Source organism: Neodiprion fabricii, chromosome 2 (assembly GCF_021155785.1).
Source record: "Neodiprion fabricii isolate iyNeoFabr1 chromosome 2, iyNeoFabr1.1, whole genome shotgun sequence".
Lineage (NCBI taxonomy): Eukaryota > Metazoa > Arthropoda > Insecta > Hymenoptera > Diprionidae > Neodiprion > Neodiprion fabricii.
The window spans coordinates 35,047,720-35,060,483 of record NC_060240.1 but is presented as its reverse complement, the minus strand read 5'-3'; the positions used below and the strand labels follow the sequence as shown (position 1 = coordinate 35,060,483).

Below are 12,764 nucleotides of genomic sequence, written 5' to 3'. Positions count from 1 at the left end.
CCGACCAATTTGTCCACGGAACGATCCTTCGGAACCGCGGATTCCGTAACGCAGCTACCGTTGTCAACAATTATCGTTTCTTCGCGCCGACCGGTAACGCGGACTTCGGAATCGGTTCCGCACCCAGTAACGTTTATTCGCGTCTAACAGCGACGGGTAATTTCCCACAAGTGAAACCCGACCCGGGATCTCATAAAATTCTTCAACCGGGACGAAGAAGTTCCGAGGAGGAAAAATTCCGCCCATCGGCCGGAAAAATGCCGCGTGACGAGTGCGGCTGGACCGTTTCAGCCTGCAACCGTTGAAGCTTCGTTTTCCGGTTTCGTTTTCTACGTCTTGATCACCGCCTGCTCGCGGTGTGTAATTATGAACACAAAAAGGCAGTCTATCGGCGCAGTTTATTAAAACATGGCGTCGACTCCGGCGCCGGTTGTCACATTACCGACGACTCGACCCGACATCGATCATTTTCCTTATCGAACTCCTCGCCAAGTGTCTCCTCGATTGTTCCTGGACGAGGAGTCGGTATCGTCGAGCGAAGATCTGTACAGATCCTTGGCTGCCTTCGACACGCCTCATTGGCCCCGAGAGTAAACGATCGCTGTATTTGACCGGAGTGGTTTGTTTCGTGTCTCCGCTCAGCTGCGCCTTCCGATCTTCCTTCCTCTCTCTCTCTCTCCCTGACTCCGCTTTTAACTATTCATCCGAGGCTGGCAGGCTGTCTCCGATCGAGACTCGATCTCGAACGATCGGCCCGCTTCTTCGGGAACTTTATTGAACGATATTCGAAGACCCGGTTCGAAGCGACGGCCTGGAAACCGTGGGCCATTTTTCTCACGGGTTATTTATCGCTTCATTAATATAATGGCGCACCAGGTGACGTTTGCTCTCGACGTCGCGGAGCTGTCGCGATACACAGGCGCCTCTGAAAATATCGTTGTCAATCCTCCGAGTTCGGAGTGAGAAAACGGTGCTTCGAATATCCGCAGTTGCATCAACGCCGGATATTGCGAAAATCTTGTTTCATTTTTATTTATTTATATTTATTTATTTTTCTTCGTCATCGAAATTGAGACACGCGGCAGATCGTTAGGGTCGTTAACGCGCTTTCACTTGACAGGGTGACGATGCGTCGGAGAGTGAGACACGTTTTTACAGAAACTACACACGGAAAACGAAAAATTGAGGTGAGTCAGGTTTTGCGAAATAAAATTCCAGCGATCGCGGTCTTGCTTACACTCGAGACATTTACGTCTCGGAAAAATCACCGTTCGAGTTATACCGTGAAACCTTACACTTGCCTGAGATCACTGTACGGTCTTCCTACAAGATGGACAGAACGATTAATCTTGCACTGGCTGGCCATGTATAGATACGATGATTTCCATTTACTCTTATAATGGTATATTCAATAGATACCTTTTCCACGTGCGTATCCTCACATGTGTAGTCGACTTTGCGTTTACTTCCATCTTATTTTATACTCACTGTCAATATCGTACTTTTATCCCAGAACTTCTGTTGGCAAAGAACTGATCAGACTTCGCCTAAATTTCTTTTTCGGTAAAGCCGGGAAAAGTGGGGAAAAATTTGATTCTCGGGTGAACTTGAAGCTTCAGCCGTCACGGCGACGATCCAATGTTCACGGGTGATCGGGAGAGAGGGTCGCTTGACAAACAGCCGCGAATTCCTGGCGGTAGGGCGGATAGAACGGCCAGGGTGGGACACGAGCTAATTGGTGTTTCGCGGCTCGGTTCATGGACGCGTGAAATAAAAGAGTGAAATGAAAAGAGGACAAATAGATGAAGGCGAAGATGGCGAGAGAGAGCGGCGATCTCGGTTAGGAGGATGGAAAATACATCCAGATATTTGAATATATCTACGGACGGGCGACAGTGAGTGATGCTGCACCTGCTGCCACGAATCACCTTAATAGTCCCGCGATGTCGGAGGCTGCGTCGTCGCTGCGCAACTCGCTCCTACGTTCATCTGTATTTGCGGTATTGTACGCATGTAGCGACGTGCACACGAGGACTCGGACTAGGTGCAGACCAAACGGAAATTAGCAACTCTGGTTGACGTTGTTGAAACACACTTACGATTATACGTATAGCTGCGGTAGCATTGATCCAGGAAATTCAAACGTCGGGGCTGCGATTCATTGATTGAAAGATGAATTAGAAACGAACGTCAAGGATTGTTGTTCAAAAGTGATCAGAATCACCCAGAATCAGTTATTTCATTTTCCAAAGACATACACAGGCACATATATCTTATAACGTGGTATATTTTTCGCCAGATATTGTAACAAGTTTTTTTTTTTCAACTCTGTTACTTCGCGGCTCATTCAACGGTCATAGATTGCACTTGACGCGTTGTCAGAAGTTATTATTATCCTTCTCCTTATCCGCGATAACGTGAACTAAATAAGAATTTGCGGATGCTGTGGCGAGAGTGAGTGGGTGGGAGAAGGAAAGAGAAATTTGCCGCAAAATTCTAACTTCCTCTCCGCAGCTGAGGATACAGTTTAGACGGCTCGTGGGGCGTTTTGACGGATTGTGGGTGCCGCGAGCAAAAGAGTTCACGTGCTAGCGGCGAGGACACACGCTCTTATTGTGTCGGCTGGATATGTGCGGCATACGGCGAAGCGTACACGGAGCGTTTAGGCTTCAGAGCTGTGCAAGAAGGAGAGAGAGAGAGAGAGAGAGAGAGAAAGAGAGAGATCAACCCTGTACGATTGCGGCAGCAAACTTGGCGGGCGGGATTTGAAAGGGGCTGAGCCGCTTTCGCAGTTTCTTTCGGCCGGATTGATTCTCCCCGCAGATCTTTGTCCCCGTTTCAAACTCTCCCAAGAGTACAGAGGTCGTTTGCCGTCATCTGGCCACGGCGATAAGCGCAATCTGCAGTGCGCGCCTTAGGCCACAACTCAACCTTCAAATGGAACATACACGTGTAACGTACCGAGATTCTTCCTACGGTCGAGTGGCGGTTAGATATTGGACCGCTCGTAAACGCCCCGTTACGTCTCCGTAGTAGCCAACGATTAATGAAACCGTTCCCGCGAACGCTGGATCGCCGATGGCGATCGACGCGACTCGATTTTAGGCAGCAGCTGTAATTGATTCAAGTTCGAATTCGAATTAGAATCATTGCCGTTGCCGATGCTATTACGGGCACGCGGCACGGTGAAGAGAGAAATGTGAGGAAAAATTATACTCCCCGACTCCTCTCGGATCAGCCGATTTGAATTCGGTTTTACGCCGAATTTGAAGAGCGCAGCTTTTCTACGCCTCCGAGGCGGCCGATCACTCCGGCTTCGCTTAATCTTTACTGCGCCTCGTGCCGCGTGCGTGGACCAAGAAAGCGGCGCGTACCCGCGGTGACTCTTTATTATTTTCTCAGCTTGCAATAAAAAAGCCATGATTCGATCGTAAATTGTTTCAGACCGCGTAATAATTTTATTTATACCAGCCGTGTTATTTGAATATCAAAGAATCCCGCCGGGTCGGCCCGTATAAGCACTCAAATGCAACTGTATCATAATGTCGAAAGCTATACAAGCCGAAAATATAAGCCGCCGCTTAATACCGACGCTGCTGCCGAGTTGTTTATTTACCGCATTACTACACCGAGGGACACCCTGTTCTCCGCGATCACCAATCCCGTTACGATCAAGAAGCCGAACCGCTTTCCTTTCTCGCTTCCGCCTCCCTGTAGCCTTGTTTTTCTCAAAATTATACAACAAATCAAATTTTTGCCAATTTTTCCTATCAAATTTCGTCATTTTCCAAGAAGATTTTCAAACTGACAACGCTAGGGTGTCGAAACAGCGTTCAATAACGGCTGCTCGATCGCCAACGACAACGTAGTACAACGTAGTGCAAGTAATTTATCGCTAACGAGCTGCTTATTAGCTAATTAATTATCGATAATTATTATAAGGAATTGTTCGCGGATTGTTCGCCCGTTAACGCTGATCGCACCAACGCTGCAAACCTCGTCGTCTTCCGACAAGAATTATAAGAGTGCCTGGTGAGCGTGTCGTAAAATTATGTCCACGATCCCATAATTATTACCTGTATACGTACACATCTGTTAGCAAAGGCTGCGACATCATTAGGGCCACCAAAGGCGAGGGTTCATCCACTCAGAAAAAGGTGACGCCATGATTACAACATTTCATGATTACTTACGTTTTTGCGTGATTACGAGAGATTATCTGACAAATAAATTTTACTTTGATTAAGATTTTTCTTTTCATGTTATCCTCTGAGATGTTACACGATGATTATTCGATCGGATGACCCCTCGAACAAAAATTTTCAACTGCGATTCCAGCTGATGTGAGATAATTTTAAACTATCCGATGTCTGATAACGTTTTATATTCTTCTGCCGAATTTATTTAGTTTTATTTCAAAGCAGCGAGATTTCACGTGTTGGAACTGCGAAGTACGTATACCTACGGCTGAACTTGAATTTCGGAGTTATACTCGAAAGGGAATCGCGTGACACGATTCACGCGTCGGTTTGCGTGGATGAATAATTTATCAGCTACAAGCCTCGCCCGTTATCTACAGAATTAGGAAGGCACGTTGATCGCGTGTTCGTTGGGTGGGTGGTGGTGACGTCGAAGACGTACGAGAAACCCCGCGTCAGCTGACGCCTCCGTTAGCTATCGACGCGACAATATAACGGACGTGCAAGTTAAACACGCAACAATTGGCGTGATTGCCGGAGCAATCGCTGAGGAAATGTCACCACTATAGACTTGCCTATTCCGACATCAGTTATTTTTTTTTTCATTTATTTATTTTTTTTCTTCAACTTTGCTCTTTTCAGCGTCCATGAAATTAATCGCGATGTTGAGTTTTTTTGCCGCTGCACGGAGCACCGAAATTTAGCGAAGCATGTTTGTCTGTCTCCAAAATAAATCGATGTTTTTAATCACTCGGTTCCAATCTATAATCGATAAATCACACTTTCGCAATTTTTTTCGCTCCCCCCTCAGGTGTACTGCGAAATTCAAATCCCGCGAGGGGATAAAGTTTGCGCATGCGCACAATATACGTGTACGTAACGGTTATACGGGGCTGTTGAATTAACATCATTAATCCTTATTTGGGTCTTATTGGGCACCGAACGCCGTACTCTTGCTCTAACTCATTTTAAACCAATGAGAATACAGAAAGAAATGTTGAAAAAAAATGGAAAAAGAAAAAACTTATCTTTTCGATTTCCTTGGAATTTATAATATTTTTCTATTTTTAGTATTTTTATTTTTTTCCTCAAAATAACCTGTATATTCCTTTAAAAAACAATGTGAAGGCTCTCTGGTAATTTTTACAAATTTAAACAACCGACAGCTTACTCGCGATATCCATTTCAGTTGTTGGGCTATGACACGTCCCAGTATGCCAGCTATTAAGTTATGCCGAGGAAGTGTACCACTTAAGGGTTAACAGAAATTGACAAATTTCTACCTTGCATGTAACGTCATTTTGATAGATATAGTATAATTGTTCGTCTTTCAAATGTACAGTCACAATCTAAATTTTTATACCACGATCACGCATCGGTAAAATTCAAATGGTTCTAGGTGAGATTTTCGGGTAGGGGGTAAGTAGTCCAAAAATCAGAGTCGCGTGTCTCATAAACGGTCCCTATGATCGAAATACAATCTCTATGATGATAATTACACCGCTGAAACGACGAGACACTTGAATTACGTATCGAAAAGGTAAAACGGATCATCCCTGTATCGCTCTTCGGTCGCGGACTTGTCGGAAAAAAGGCGAAACTATAAGTGGAGGGAAAAAAAAGGGTATCGAAAATCATCGCTCGGTTCAGGAGACAACAAACCGGCGGTCCTCGGCCTGATCGCGGGGGGGCCTCTGCACGCCGGGCGGGTGAATTTAAATTAATTAATGGCTGGTCCAGGATAAGACTCATCGGCCGTTAATTGGCAGCTTATAGACCCGTCCTCGTTAGCTGCAGACACTGTATCTACACGGAACTCTACACGTGTTTTCATGTACGTTTTCATCCGGCGCATCCCATATAGGTATAGGAGAGAAAGCCCATTAGCACAGGTGCGCGTCGGTGACTCGTCACGCTGTGTGTTCGGCGATACGAAACGGTTCACTGAACTGTAAGCCGTTTGATGACATAATCTCGGGGGGTTGAAGGGCCTGCCTATAACGACGCTGTACGATCGCACCTCGCGTCGTCCTCGAAGCGTCCCCGACAAATGGGCTTCTCCCGCTTCCGACGGTGGTCCACGATTTCGGAAACCTGCAGCCCACGACTACTTATTGGTATACATTAATCGACTTCGATTGCCGAACTATTTATAGGTTTCTATGAATGTCTGGTATGGATAAAAAGGGTTGGTGGTAATTTTACCGAGACTCCTCCACAGGCGCCGATATACCTACAACGACCTCCTCTTCTTTCCTCTGCATATACGTATATACGTCTCGCAGGTCTCAATACGGCAACAAATCATGCTCGCTTACGATTAACGAGTTTCTGAGATGATTTATACTTGCCGGTACTGGCGGAACTAATCTCTATTTGTTTATTTCCTTCAAGTTTATTTATTGTCAGTAATGGTGTGGTGGATTTCGTTTTCTCTTACGGGTTGATTTAGAGTTTAGAATATCGATAGCTTCGCGTCGGAAGAGCTGGATAATTTATCGCGGGAGGCTAGATCGAAAATCCGAAATATCTACGTCCCGTGATCCGTGGCTCCACCCAAGGCGTCTTTCGCCGTTTGATCAACGCCCGCGATTCTCCAAATCTCGTTGATCCCAGAGCGCGGAATCATGTTCAGCCTTCCTGCAGCGGAATTGTGAGAATAACAGTTGCAGGCCGGGATGAATCACCGATGACTATGGAGAACGGCATTGTAATCTCGTGTCAATCTTTCGGGGCCATCTTTAGCGGGATGGAAATCCTGCAGCGGTAGTCTGGGCCGTGTTCCCAACTCCCACAACCCGGGATTGGCGTGGGCCACGAGACAATCGCCACCCACGAGCGATTCTCTCTCTTAACTTTACAGGGAGATCAAAGATTGACATTTTTTACCCATCGCAAGAATACTGTAGCCAATTAATTGCGCCTCGGCGACGACGAGGACTATTCAACCGGGCCCATGATAATGACCCATGAATACCCGGTGACGACCCTTAGGTTCTCTTCCCTGCAGCGCAGGGAATGACGAGCACCGTACGAGTATCCTCATTTTTATCCAGACGCTGGTGAGAAATCCCAATGGCAATTGGCTCGCGGATTGAGAAATAATCGAGAAATCGAGCGGCAGGAAAGTAATCTTCGCTGAATTTTCGGCTAATACCAGTGACTCTGGCTGCTTACAGCGACGCGAGGCGAATGAGAGCCAGCTCGCATCTGGGCGCCAGCTTGACGTGACCAACCGACTTCTGGTCACCGTCTGACGCGGCGTTGTTTCGCAGGGCTGATACGCGCCCGAGCCATGGATATTAATGTACTATTCCGAAAACTAATGATGCCCCTCGTCCGTTGTTCTGGTCTGCTTCCAGCGCGTTAGCCTTTTTCTTTGAGACCGTTGTGCGCTCCGACGGGGAGCGAAGAACTAACGCGCCACGGTATTTTTAAGCCCTCCGTTACATCGAAGTTGCACGAGGTCCCCGGAGCGTGCGATGCACGCAATTGTTTCTTACCGCAGAATCGACCATACAGATACACGCGCGTACGTACACACATGCGTGCAAGTGCCGGAAACGACGGACACGTATCGCGTTTTTTCTTTCCCCCGGTCAATTTAACACCGGGTAATTTATTCTCACGGATGCGATTGAGATTTCAACAGTTCCGAATGGTATCCCTTAACGAACCACCGGGTAATAACTATCAAATGCGTTAATTCTATCTTATGGGCCAGAGGCCCACGGGGGACCGTGAAACGACCGGTAAACCTGCGGCTAATACTGGACCATCAAACACGTATGCTCAACACAAACCGTTACGAAAGCTCGTTGATTATCAATCTTATGATCAACGATACACTTGCCGCTGATGCTGCGGGCTGATCACGGAGACATCGCGTCCTTTGACTCTCTTTGCATGGGTCCGATACGACCAAAAGACTACATGGACGATGGACGATCACAACCGACGTTTGGTCAGAAGAGACGTGTGATGTGACATGTGTAATCGCGGTGCGCTTTGTGCGTTTAAACATTCGTTACGACTTCCGTAAACCGTTTATGACGTTTCTAAGACCATTGATCATTAATCGAATAACAAGGACAATCTTTATGGTAACTATTAAGTTTCTGATTCACCAATCACAGACTTTTATGAGTTTTCAAGAATCATCGAGTAGTCGATAATTTTTGTGACCAAAAGGTTTGGGGGTTTTTTTTTGAGAAAAGAAGAAAGCCTCCAGCGAGAAATTTGCTCAGAGGGTAAATCGAAGACTCTGAAAAGTCACAAGAAATTAAATCAGTCCCATATATCTCGGCTGCAGCAACATGCGTGTTTAACAAAAACTTGCTATGCAAGAAAGATTTCACAGATTTGAAGATAGAGAAAATCGTGTCGTATCCGTCGGAACAAACTTTTACATTTATACATACACTGTATGTTTAGTTTCACGCACACACGCATGCACGCATAATTTCATCACGAAAAAATTGCCGCGGCGAATTTAACGATAAGAATCAGATCGGTGTAGGGGGGGGACTATACCTACCGCCAGTTGAAATTGTCAGGGCGTGCAACGTCGCGGTGTAACTTCCCGGTGCACCGCAACGGGCGATAACATTTCGGTAATGGCAGATCGCAACACGGAAGGATCCGGTCGAGGACTTTCCCGTAGAATTGCGTGTGTGGTCCCTCCCGTTCCCGGGTCCCCCTTCCGGGGCGAATGCTGGTCCCTCTTTCCCGCCACGTCTCTGTGTTGCGGATTCGTTTCCTTCCGCGGTCGCCGCCTCCGCTGCGCTGAAAGAACGTCGCGATGATTGATGACTCCTGGGGGCCTGGCTCTGGGGAAACTGACACGCCGCCACGTATCGTTTCCTTCCTTGGGGAGGCTTGGGATCTCGTTTCTCGAAGACGTCTTGCGGCCATTCTAGATTGCGACCACGGCTCCTCCTTGTCGCGTAAAGTGCAGGGCCGGCGAACCGCTCGTCTAGTCGACCAGCCGGTTTTCATGAATTACGAATGATCAATCTCACGGATCTATGTTCCACTACGTGCCGTACGCGTCATTGTATATCAGTTTTTGCACTGCGGCCGGCTGCAGCCTTCACTCCGTCATTTCGACGTTCCCTTTCTTTCCACCAGCTTCCGCACTGATCCAACAAATTTTGACCAGCGCTTTATTACAGGATAAAAATTTCAGATCTGTATGTAATTTGGACATGCTACAGTGCACACTGACGCGTGAAGATCCGTCAATTTTTAGGCCGTTAATTAGGCCTTGCCGTCCAGTACGAATAACAGGTTCACCAATTTTGTCTCGTTTTCGAATTCTCAGCACTTCCTGTCGCCGGGGAAAAAATACGACCTAATGTGTTTTTAATGTAAAAGATTCTGATCTCTCCGAATGTGTAATCCATCTCAACGTAGTTCCTCTGCAGAAACTCGAAACAAAATTCAAAAAAACACGTTCTTTTGAAATTCACAGATCTGTACACGGAGAGGTTTTAAAAAATGAATTGTTTTTAATTTTTTATGTGAAAATGAGACTTTCTCTGGTATACCCTGCATCTGCAGCGATTCGCGAATATTATATAATTCAGCACTGTAGTTACCCAGAATTAAGGAGAGCGACAGAGAGAGGGGGTGGAAACGAAGGGAAGGCTGCGAAACCGCGAAGTTGACGTTCGGTGTCCCGCGGTGGGGTTCGCGATACCCGCAAGACGCGGATTATGCACCGCAGGGCGCTTGTTGCCCGCCAACTTACAAACCTCCTTACAGATCGTTACTTCTTCGACAAGGCCCACACATAAATCGGCGCGCTGCAACTTCAACGGGGAAACTTACGCCTGGTGGCCACCCGGAGGTCAGGGGCCACCGTAAATATAGTATACGCGAGGACACCTGCTGCGCCACTCGGGTCCCAACCCCTGCTTGACGCTCGAGAGATTTCTCTAACCCCGATCACCGGATCGCCCACCTTATTCGTTCCTTCGATTAACTCGATCCCTGAATTACGAGCGTCCAGGTCCAGGTATGCTCATCTTCTACTCGGAGATCGTCTAAAATTTGCAGCTCTGGATTTCAACTTCTTTTCCACTTCTGTATCGGCGTAGTCTTCCATAATATTTTTTGTTTTTTTCATCTCTTTAATAGTCCAATCGCGTTTTATAAATATTTTTTGCTCGTACGATCAAAAATTGTTCGATTTTATCGCGTGACGATTCTACAAGGAAATCATAAAATTTTCATACATATTTATCGCTACGTGATTTAAATTTTTTTTTAAATATTATGATTGGGTAATTAATAAGAATTTAAAGAAGCAACTTTTCAACATTTCACCTCGTGTAAAAAAATTCACGAAACTCGTAGGCAGGTCGTAAATTAATTTCGAGCGGTGGTCGAAACAACTTTAGCGACAGAGTCGATCGTCAATTACTGCTGAATTACACGCACATAATCCTTTTTGTAACAGAAATTAAAAATAGTGAATATTATTACTAGAGATAGTAAAACAGTGGAGAAACTTGGTACTCTGGAAGGCTGCGGATTCGGTGCCGAATGGATGCACGCATATTCCGTTATATACGCGGGTGTGTGAATAACTTGAGATTTTCGTACTTGATTTTCTTTTTCAATCATTCCACTTTTACTAGTCTCATTATTAATTCACTAATAAAGAACATTATTTACGGTGCGTGCCTTTGGCACGGCGCGTCCTCGGGTCAAGGATCAAATCAATTATAGCTCGAGCATAAACAAGCTGCGGTATAGTCCACTATTGGATCGGCGCAGACATCGCCGTCTCTCACGCACAGCACACCGAGCGTAGATGATACACGTACTCGAAGATATCCACGTATGTATATAAATTACTCGACGTACACGTAAGCCGCACGAATAACTAACGTGCGGCCTAAGGCGAAACTTAACCGACGTGTCGATATGTAACGCGGCGTCCAAAGTCCGTTCGGCGATAGTCACGACTCCCCCGTGTGATCTTGTTCGCGAAATAATACGTATGTAATATTCCCTCTGCCTGTTTACGCGACGCTGACAAACTCCCATGATTATAATGCCGATTGGCCAGCGCGGCCATCTTTCGGAGATTATTATTAGTCCGCGCGTCCGAGGCCTCCGCGAAGCGAGGCAAGCTTTGAAGAATTTTTTTATTCATCACCGTTACGGATAATCGACTCGACTTGGGAGAGAAGGAAATATCTCGGACATCTGAGAGAATCGTTCGCTTCTCGTTAGAAACTATAATGCAACCTGCAACGCGCCGCATCCGAGTTCTGGCGTGATCAATGCCAGGGATGCTTTCTCGGGCAATCGCGTGCTCGGATACACTAATCCGGACCCGGAGACCAGCGAACTCCGGTTCTTTCCGACTTGGCGCTTCGGGCCCCAGCCCATCACCTCCAGGGAGCCATAACTTAGATAGTAATTAACAAGTTGAATCAATAGCGGAGGCTAAAAAGTTGTTGCCGCTCTTGGCTCTCGGCCGGAAGATTACACGGGTCCTATTGAAGACCATAAGTATGCAGGTGGCGTAAAACAGGCGTCTATTTGTTACTTTTATTTATAGTGCGTACGCGTATGCTGACTCCGATTTAATGTAGAATTCAACCGGTAAATCATTTGCCTCTGATCCCGCCGACCAAACTGGGAAAACACGTGTTCTCCGCTGGAGGTGGTCCCCTCTCTCTTTCTCTCTCTCTATCTCTCCGCCCGCGGTTCATTTCTCCTGGCTCGTTCTAATCCTTTGACATGGGTCGTGATTCATTGCTTAATTTTTAATTTCCAATTCCTTCATTTTACCCTACCGTACTATACGATACCACGCGCTGAAAGGCACACGGTTCGCCGGTGGTGAATGTCTTCGGGGAAACGGAACATACGGAAAACTTTGATATTCTATGTAGTTCTCGAGGAGGATCATTTCTGTCAACGCGATACTTGGATATCAGCCAATTCATGGCAATAAGTTTTTCCGGCGAAAACAGAAGCGAAATTACAAGCATTCTTACTCCAAAGTTTCGAAGATGAACGTTCTTTGATGTCGACTGCAAAGTCGAAGGAAATGGCGCCAAGGGTACGTCGATATTCCGCACAGAGGAAGCCATAAAGTATCCGCGATTCCGTTTCTTCCGACGAGATAGACCGAAAGATACCGGCTCGAGGCGAATACCATCGGAAAGTTCTGAGTGAACCGGAGCCAAAACGATCTCACCCTGGGAAACCGACATTACTCAGTGGCGTTCGGGCGTGATGTTTGTAGCATGAAATATAGGAGCAGCATGTTTCTGTCACACGGATGAACTGAAGGGGTGCTGCTGCCTAGAAGAATTCCGGGATCGACAGATGAACCAGCGTTTGTCACGGCGGATGCCGCACCGAGTGTTCAAAAATTGGTCGCCGATTTAGAAGCGACAACGCCCAGACGACGTGCAACACGTGTTCGATGACGTAAGGAAATAGCAAGGAAAAGAAGACACACGGACGAATAATACGTATAATAAGAGGAGAGGCGAATATGCGTAGGTGTTTTACGCCGGGTCGTTCTTCGGCGACGAG

The 12,764-nt window shown here is 46.6% G+C and overlaps 1 protein-coding gene across 1 annotated transcript in view; it reads left to right on the top strand.

Moving 5' to 3' along the window:
• The window catches only part of LOC124175774 (LIM/homeobox protein Lhx9), a 67,978-nt gene that overhangs the window by 670 nt on the left and 54,544 nt on the right, over nt 1-12,764 (top strand). The window lies entirely within an intron of this gene.